Source organism: Triticum dicoccoides, chromosome 6A, assembly GCF_002162155.2.
Source record: "Triticum dicoccoides isolate Atlit2015 ecotype Zavitan chromosome 6A, WEW_v2.0, whole genome shotgun sequence".
Classification (NCBI taxonomy): domain Eukaryota; kingdom Viridiplantae; phylum Streptophyta; class Magnoliopsida; order Poales; family Poaceae; genus Triticum; species Triticum dicoccoides.
In genome coordinates this window covers 401,670,834-401,679,011 of record NC_041390.1, presented here as the reverse complement: position 1 = coordinate 401,679,011, position 8,178 = coordinate 401,670,834, and positions in this window count along the sequence as shown.

Sequence of the window (8,178 nt, the reverse complement as noted above, 5' to 3'; positions counted from 1 at the left end):
CTCCTTTTATACGCCAAAGGGGTCACCGACAGGTGGCAACGCAGAGAAGGGTACAAATGTAAAAAGTGAGGTGGTTGGTACAACTACTTGTACAGTGCACCCTACCTAACCCTGACGGCAGGAGACAAGGGCATTAAGTGCCCGTCTGCATCGCCCAAACAGTGCAGAAAAGGACCATTAGGGGCACCACCGTTCACCATGATGGCGATCTTGTCAGCTTCGCATGCCCCTGCGCACCGCTGGCTGCACAGCCTCCCGCCACGCGCGCCTAGAGAAGCCCCCAGGGCGACACGTTGGTGGATGCGCTGGAGCGTGGGCACAGAGTGGCCACCTGTCGCGGCAAGCGGCTTGCCGCTGCTGTTATCTTGTCGGGTCCGGAGGCTTGTCGCTTACCGGGCCTCGAGGTACCTTGGTTGGTCTTCCCGGCAAGCTCCTCTTGCCAGGGCCTTGTTGCCTTGCCGGAGCGTGAGGCGCGTCGCGGCAAGTTCCTTGGAGTGTCCTGGCTGGCCTTCCCGGCAAGCTCCTCTTGCCGGGGCCTTGTCTCCTGAGCTTAAATACTTTGTTCTTGAGTGGCTCCAAGGGAACCATGGAGGATCTTGGCGTTCGCCCGGCAAGCCTTGCCGCGGGGTGCTGCAACTGCCCGTGCACAAGTTCGGGGTACTAGGGTACCCCTATTCTAGTACACCGACAGCTTATAAAATACCGATGGTCCTAAGAAGAAAGAGGGGATGCCACTTGGGGCATCCCCAAGCTTAGTTGCTTTCTCTCTTTGGATAATAGCTTGGGATGCCGGGGAATCTTAAAGCTTAGGCTCTTCTTACTCCTTATTCCTTCATCCATCGTAAGATAACCCAAAACTTGAAAACTTCAGTCACACAAAACTCAAGAAAACCTTCATGAGATCTGTTAGTATAAGAAAGCAAATCACTACTATAAGTAATGTAGCAAACCAATTCGTATTTTGTTCTTGCATTACATATACTGTATTCCAACTTTTTTAAGGCAAAAACTCATCAAAGAAAACCATAGAATCATCAAAACAAGCACACGCCACAAAGAAAATAGAATCTGTCAAAAACAGAACAGTCTGTAGCAGTCTGGATATTTCAAATACTTCTTTAACTCCAAAAACTCTGAAAAATTAGGAAGTGCTGGGCAATTTGTATATTAATCTTATTCAAAAAGAATTGGTATTTTATCGCTCTCTGGTTAGAAACGAGAATTGTTTTCGTGAGCGCAAAAGTTTCTGTTTTTCAGCAAGATCAAACAACTATTACCCAAGAAGATCCTAAAGGATTTACTTGGCAAAAACACTGACTAAAACACACACAAAAACACAATCATAACAGTATCATAATTGTGCAAACACTCAAGAACAGAAAGCAAAAGGCAAAAATAAATTTTATTCATTGGATTCCCTCCTAACGAGCGTTATAGTTTTACGCCCTTAGCTAGGCATAAAGCAAGGATATAAGTTTTGTCATCTTTGTTTCGAGATCCATAATATGCCCTCATGATTGATTCATATGGTGGCCTAATTCTTGTTCTAGGGAAGTGTTCCATACCCTTCCTCAAAGGAAATTGGAACTTAATATTGCCTTCTTTCATATCAATCACGACACCGATAGTGCGTAAAAACGGTCTACCAAGAATAATTGGACAAGCCAGATTGCAATCAATATCAAGAACAATAAAATCTATGGGCACATAATTTCTATTTGCAAGAATAAGAACAACATTGATTCTTCCCATAGGCTTTCTAATAGTAGAATCCGCCAAGTGCAAATTTAAAGAACATTCTTCAATATCGGTAAGACCAAGCACATCGCATAAAGATTTCGGAATTGTAGAAAAATTAGCACCCAAGTCACACAAAGCAAAACACTCATAATTTTTAATCTTGACTTTGATAGTAGGTTCCCATTCATCATGTAATTTTCTATGAATTGAAACTTCTAATTCCAACTTTTCTTCTAAAGCTTTCATCATATCATCAACAATATGTTTAGTAAAAGCTTTATTTTGTTCATAAGCATGGTGTGAATTTATCATGGATTGCAACAAAGAAATACAATCAATCAAAGAGCAACTATCATAATTAAAGTCTTTGTAATCCAAAAGAGTGGGTACATCACTATTTAAATTTTTGACCTCTTCAAACCCACTTTTATCAATTTTCTCAACAAGATTTTCACCCTCTGAATTATCGGGACGCTTCTAACTAAAGTTGACTCTTCTCCAGTCCCTTTTTCATCAATCTTAACTTTACTAAACAAGGAATCAATAGAAGAAACACCAATCATTTTAAGATCATCATTTTTATCCTCCAGCAAGATTGGTTTAGCGGCCATTTGATTTACTAGAGTAGCTTGTGCATCGGATATCTTTCATAGCAAACATTCAGCAAAAGCATACTTAGATTGGAGAATGCAAACTTCTCTACTAATATCATCAAGTTGTTTTGTTATAGCATCAAGCACAACGGAGTGATCCTTAAGTTCTTCGATAAAATACTTATTATGCTCAAATTGTGTAGTCATATATTCCTTAGTACTTTTCTCAATTTCAAGCAAAATATTGGTGTAAGGAACATCATAATATTTTCTTTGAGGCATCATGACTACGCAAACAAGAACGCATGCAAAAACAGATCCGGCAAGAAAACAGCAAACGAAAAAGAGGGCGAAATAAAAAGACAAATTATTGTGAAGTGGGGGAGAGGAAAACGAGAGGCAAATGGCAAATAATATAAATTGTGAGGAGATGAGATTTGTGATTAGGAACCTGGTATATGTTGAAGATCCTCCCCGGCAACGGCGCCAAAAATTCCTTTTGATGCGGCTTGAAGCTACGTCGGTATTTCCCCAAAGAGGAAGGGATGATGCAGCACAGTGACGGTAGGTATTTCCCTCAGTGATGAAACCAAGTTTATGGAACCAGTAGGAGAACTAAGCAACAATACGTAAATGGTACCTGCACACAAATAACAAATACTCGCAACCCGACGTATTAAAGGGGTTGTCAATCCCTTTCGGGTAACGGCGCCAGAAATTGGCAAACGGACGTGAATAAATTGTAGTAGATTGACAGATCGAACGCCAAATAAAATAAATAAGAATAAATTGTGGCAAGGTATTTTTGTATTTTTGGGTTTAATAGATCTGAAAATAAAAGGCAAATAAAATAGATCACAAAGTTAAATAATATGAGAAAGAGACCAGGGGGTCGTATGTTTCACTAGTGGCTTCTCTCGAGAAAAATAGCAAACATTGGGTAAACAAACTACTGTTGGGCAATTGATAGAACTTCAAATAATCATGACGATATCCAGGAAATGATCATTATATAGGCATCACGTCCAAGATTAGTACACCAACTCCTGCCTACATCTACTACTATTACTCCACACATCGACCGCTATCCAGCATGCATCTAGTGTATTAAGTTCATGGAGAAACGGAGTAATGTAATAAGAATGATGACATGATGTAGACAATATATATTTATGTAGAAATAGACCCCCATCGTTTTATCCTTAGTAGGAACGATACATACGTGTCGGTTCACCTTTTGTCACCGGGATCAAGCATTGTAAGATCGAACCTACTACAAAGCACATCTTCCCATTGCAAGATAAATAGATCAAGTTGGCCAAACAAAATCCAAATATTGGAGAAGAAATACGAGGCTATAAGCAATCATGCATATAAGAGATCAAAGAAACTCAAATACTTTCATGGATAAAAAGATAGATCTGATCATAAACTCAAAGTTCATCCGATCCCAACAAACACGCCGCAAAAGAGTTACATCATATGGATCTCTAAGAGACCATTGTATTGAGAATCAAATGAGAGAGAGGAAACCATCTAGCTACTAACTACGGAACCAAAGGTCTACAAAGAACTACTCACGCATCATCGGAGAGGCACCAATGGACATGATGAACCCCTCCGTGATGGTGTCTAGATTGGATCCAGTGTTTCTGGAACTTGCGGTGGATGGAATTGATTTTTGTCGACTCCCCTAGGGTTTCTGGAATATTTGGGTATTTATAGAGTAAAGAGGCGGTTCGGGAGGCAATGGATGTGGGCACAACCCACCAGGGCGCGCCTGGGCCTCCATGCACGCCCATGTGGGTTGTGCTCCCCTCGGAGCACCCGCAGATGCTTCTCCGGCCCACTTGATGTCTTCTGGTCCAAAAAAATCCACAAAATGTTTCGCTGCGTTTGGACTCCGATTGATATTGATTTCTTGCGATGTAAAAAACATGCAAAAAACAGCAACTGGCACTTGGCACTATGTCAATAGGTTAGTACCAAAAAATGATATAAAATGACTATAAAATGATTGTAAAACATCCAAGAATGATAATATAATACCATGGAACAATAAAAAATTATAGATATTTTTGAGACGTATCAGCTATCAAACATCACTTCGTAACTGGGTGATCATAAAGGTGCTCTACAAGTATCTCTGAAGGTGTCTGTTGAGTTGGCGTGAACCGAGATTGGGATTTGTCACTCCGTATGACAGAGAGGTATCTTTGGGCCCTCTCAGTAATACAACACCACAAGAAGCTTGCAAGCAATGTGACTAAGGAGTTAGTTACAAGATGATGTATTACAAAAACGATATTGAACTAGGTATGGAGATACCAACGATCGAATCTCGGGCAAGTAACATACTGATGGACAAGGGAATTATGTATGTTGTCATAAAGGTTCAACTGATAAAGATATTCGTAGAATATGTAGGAACCAATATGGGTATCCAGGTCCTGCTATTGGTTATTGACCGGAGAAGCATCTTGGTGATGTCTACATCATTCTCGAACCCGTAGGGTCCGCACGCTTAACGTTCGTTGACGATATAGTATTATATGAGTTATGTATGTTGGTGACTGAATGTTGTTCGGAGTCCCAGATGAGATCACATACATGAAAAGGAGCTCTGGAATGGTCCGGGGGTAAAGATTGATATATAGGATGATGGTTTGACCAAGGGGTAAGGCCCACAGAGCTTTAGTGAAAGGATCGATATAGTTGACTAGAGGGGGGTGAATAGGCAACTAACAATTTTTAACTTTTCTTCACCAAATTAAACGTTGCATCAAAGTAGGTTGTCTAGACATGCGACTATGTGAGCAACCTATATGATGCAACAACAACAAGCACACAAGCAAGCAAGGGAAATAACGCAAATAAGCTTGCACAAGTAAAGGTACAAGATAACCAAGAGCCAGTGGAGACGAGGATCTATTACCAAAGTTCCTTCCTTTTGAGGGGAAGTACGTCTCTGTTGGAGCGGTGTGGAGGCACAATGCTCCCCAAGAAGCCACTAGGGCCGCCGTATTCTCCTCACGCCCTCACACAATGCGAGATGCCGTGATTCCACTATTGGTGCCCTTAGAGGCGGCGACCGGACCTTTACAAACAAGGTTGGGGAAATCTCCACAACTTAATCGCAGGCTCCCAACAACACCACGAAGCTTCACCACAACGGAATATAGCTTCGCGGTGACCTCAACCGTATAGGGTGCTCAAACACCCAAGAGTAACAAGATCCGCAAGGGATTAGTGGGGGGAATTGAATTTCTCTTGGTGGAAGTGTAGATCGAGGCCTTCTCAACCAATCCCTAGAAAATCAACAAGTTTGATTGGCTAGGGAGAGAGATCGGGCGAAAATGGAGCTTGGAGCAACAATGGAGCTTAGGGTTGGAAGGGGTGGTCAACTCGGAGAAGAAGATACCCCTTATATAGTGGAGAGAGAAATCCAACCTTTATCCACTTAACCAGCCCGCGATAAGCGGTACTACCGCGCCTGCCAAGCGGTACTACCGCAAGGCCTTACGGTACTACCGCACACCCTTGCAGTACTACCGCAAGGCAGGGTTGGACCAGCCTGGGAAGGCCGTGGACAGATAAACGTCTGTGGCAAGTTCCGTTGATTACAAAATAGTGCAAAAAGTCCGACACGGTACTACCGCTCAAGGCAAGCGGTACTACCGCGCGGGGAGCGGATGTAAAAAATTACATCCGCTCCTACTTCCGCTACTGGTGTTGTGCCGGACCTGGGCTCACGGTACTACGGCTCCCAAGGAGCGGTACTACCGTGACCACCTGCGGTACTACCGCAAGGGCATGCGGTACTACCGTAGGGGCCTGTGGTACTACTGCTCCGAAGAGCAGTACTACCGCAAGCCTCAGAACAGCAACAGATAGGAAGACTTCTTTTTGCACAAACAAGAAGAAACGAAGGATGCTCCAAGGTGCTAAAGGAAAGGCGGTGCAAAGAGGAGTAAACGTGTACGTGAAGATTCCACCCAAACATTTCCAAAGCGGACCCCCTCTTAATAGTACGGCTTTCCTACGACTCAAATCCACTGAAAAAGGAACGTAGAAAAACGCCGTCTTCAATAATCTTCGAGGGGCTCCTAACCGTCTTGTGCCTAGTCATGAAATATCTGAAATACTCGAGACACACGATTAGTCCGCAAATGCATTGTCATCAATCACCAAAACACCTTAGGGATAAATATGCCCTTACAATCTCCCCCTTTTTGGTGGATTGATGACAATACGGGATTTGCACAAGGGATAAAGAATAGAACATGAGAAAACCATACATCTCTAAAATATAGACGGGCTCCCCCTAGATGTGTGCTAGTTAGATGAGTGCTTTGGACTGCACGACACACATACTAGGATCAACACCCCCTATATTTTATAGACAATGCATATCTTGCAATAACAATGCTAACACTAAGCATGATAGTAGATAAGAGCATGAACTAAGTAGCACAATATATCATAAGCTCAGTAAGGTGCGATAGATAGAGTGCATATGTCTTACACCATATGATAGATAAGTCTCACACGCTCAAATAAACTCAAACCAAACCAAAGCAAACAAGGTTCAACAAACCAAACACAAGCGAATCGAACATGACACAACACAGCAAATCCCTACACTCTCTCCCCCTTTGGCATCAAGATGCCAAAAAGGCAGAGAGGACACCTACAACACAAGTGGTGGCTCAAGCGGAGTAGTCGCTCGCACGCTCCTCGTCGGACTCGGCAACGGGAATGTGCTCCCCCTCAGAATCAGTCCACCTGTAGCCTTCTTTCGCCATCCATTCAGCCTCTGGAGTGATGTGCTCCTCGGAGCCGCCAGAAACATCCTCTCCAAAAACCCTCATGATCTTCTTGTCGCGGAGCGACTCTCCTTGGAGGACACGTGAGTCCGATACTGCCCCTTGGCCTACATGCAAAACAAGGCCTTCATCTTGGCCTTCAGCTTCTTCGCCCATGAGGGCTTAGTAGAGGGAGGTGCATATCCCGCAGAGCTGTCCTCGGCTGCACTCTCCATCTCAATCTCCTCCTCATCAGCAGCCCTCTTAGCAGCCTCATCCTCGGCACGAGTAGTAGTGTTAGCCCACTGGGGCTTGATGCGGAGTCTGATGGAGTCATGACGGATCCAGTCAGGGGCCAGAAACTCCTCATTGGGACAGATCTTCTCCCAAGTCTTCGAGATCAGGAGGAACAATTATGGACCATAGATGGGTACCTTGCGGGTGAATACCGCGAACCGAAGCTCACACCACATGATATGTGAGACATCAAGTGGTTGAGTCTGAGAAACTCGGGCCTCCTCACAAATGAGCAACATATCCACAAGAAAGGCATGCACCTTGTCCTTGTCCCCAATGCAAGGAAAGAGGGAGTGGCGGAAAATCCGGTGCATGATGTCAAGGAACGGGTTGAGCACCCACATCGACTTGCCACTGGCTAGATTCTTCTCAACATAGAACGACATAAGCTTGTCCTTGTTAGCTGACTCGACGTTGGCATGAGGGCGAACACCAACCGGCGTGTGGAGCCCCTCATCAGGCACTCTGAGCAAATCCATGAACTCCTTCCAAGTAGCAGTCAACTGACGTCCATTGGTCATCCCGGTCATCCTCCGATCCTCCCCAGAGTGGAAGTGGACCGAGGCAAAGAACTGGGCCACCAGCTCGGGGTCATAGTCCAGATGAAAAGAGATCACATCCTCAATGGCAAACTGCTCCACAAGGTCCAAGGCCTCACCAAAGTAGTCACGATGCTTATCCTCCCTCATGTGATGCATGTCGATCCAGTGCACATCCACATACAGATTCTGCTTGGCCTTGAT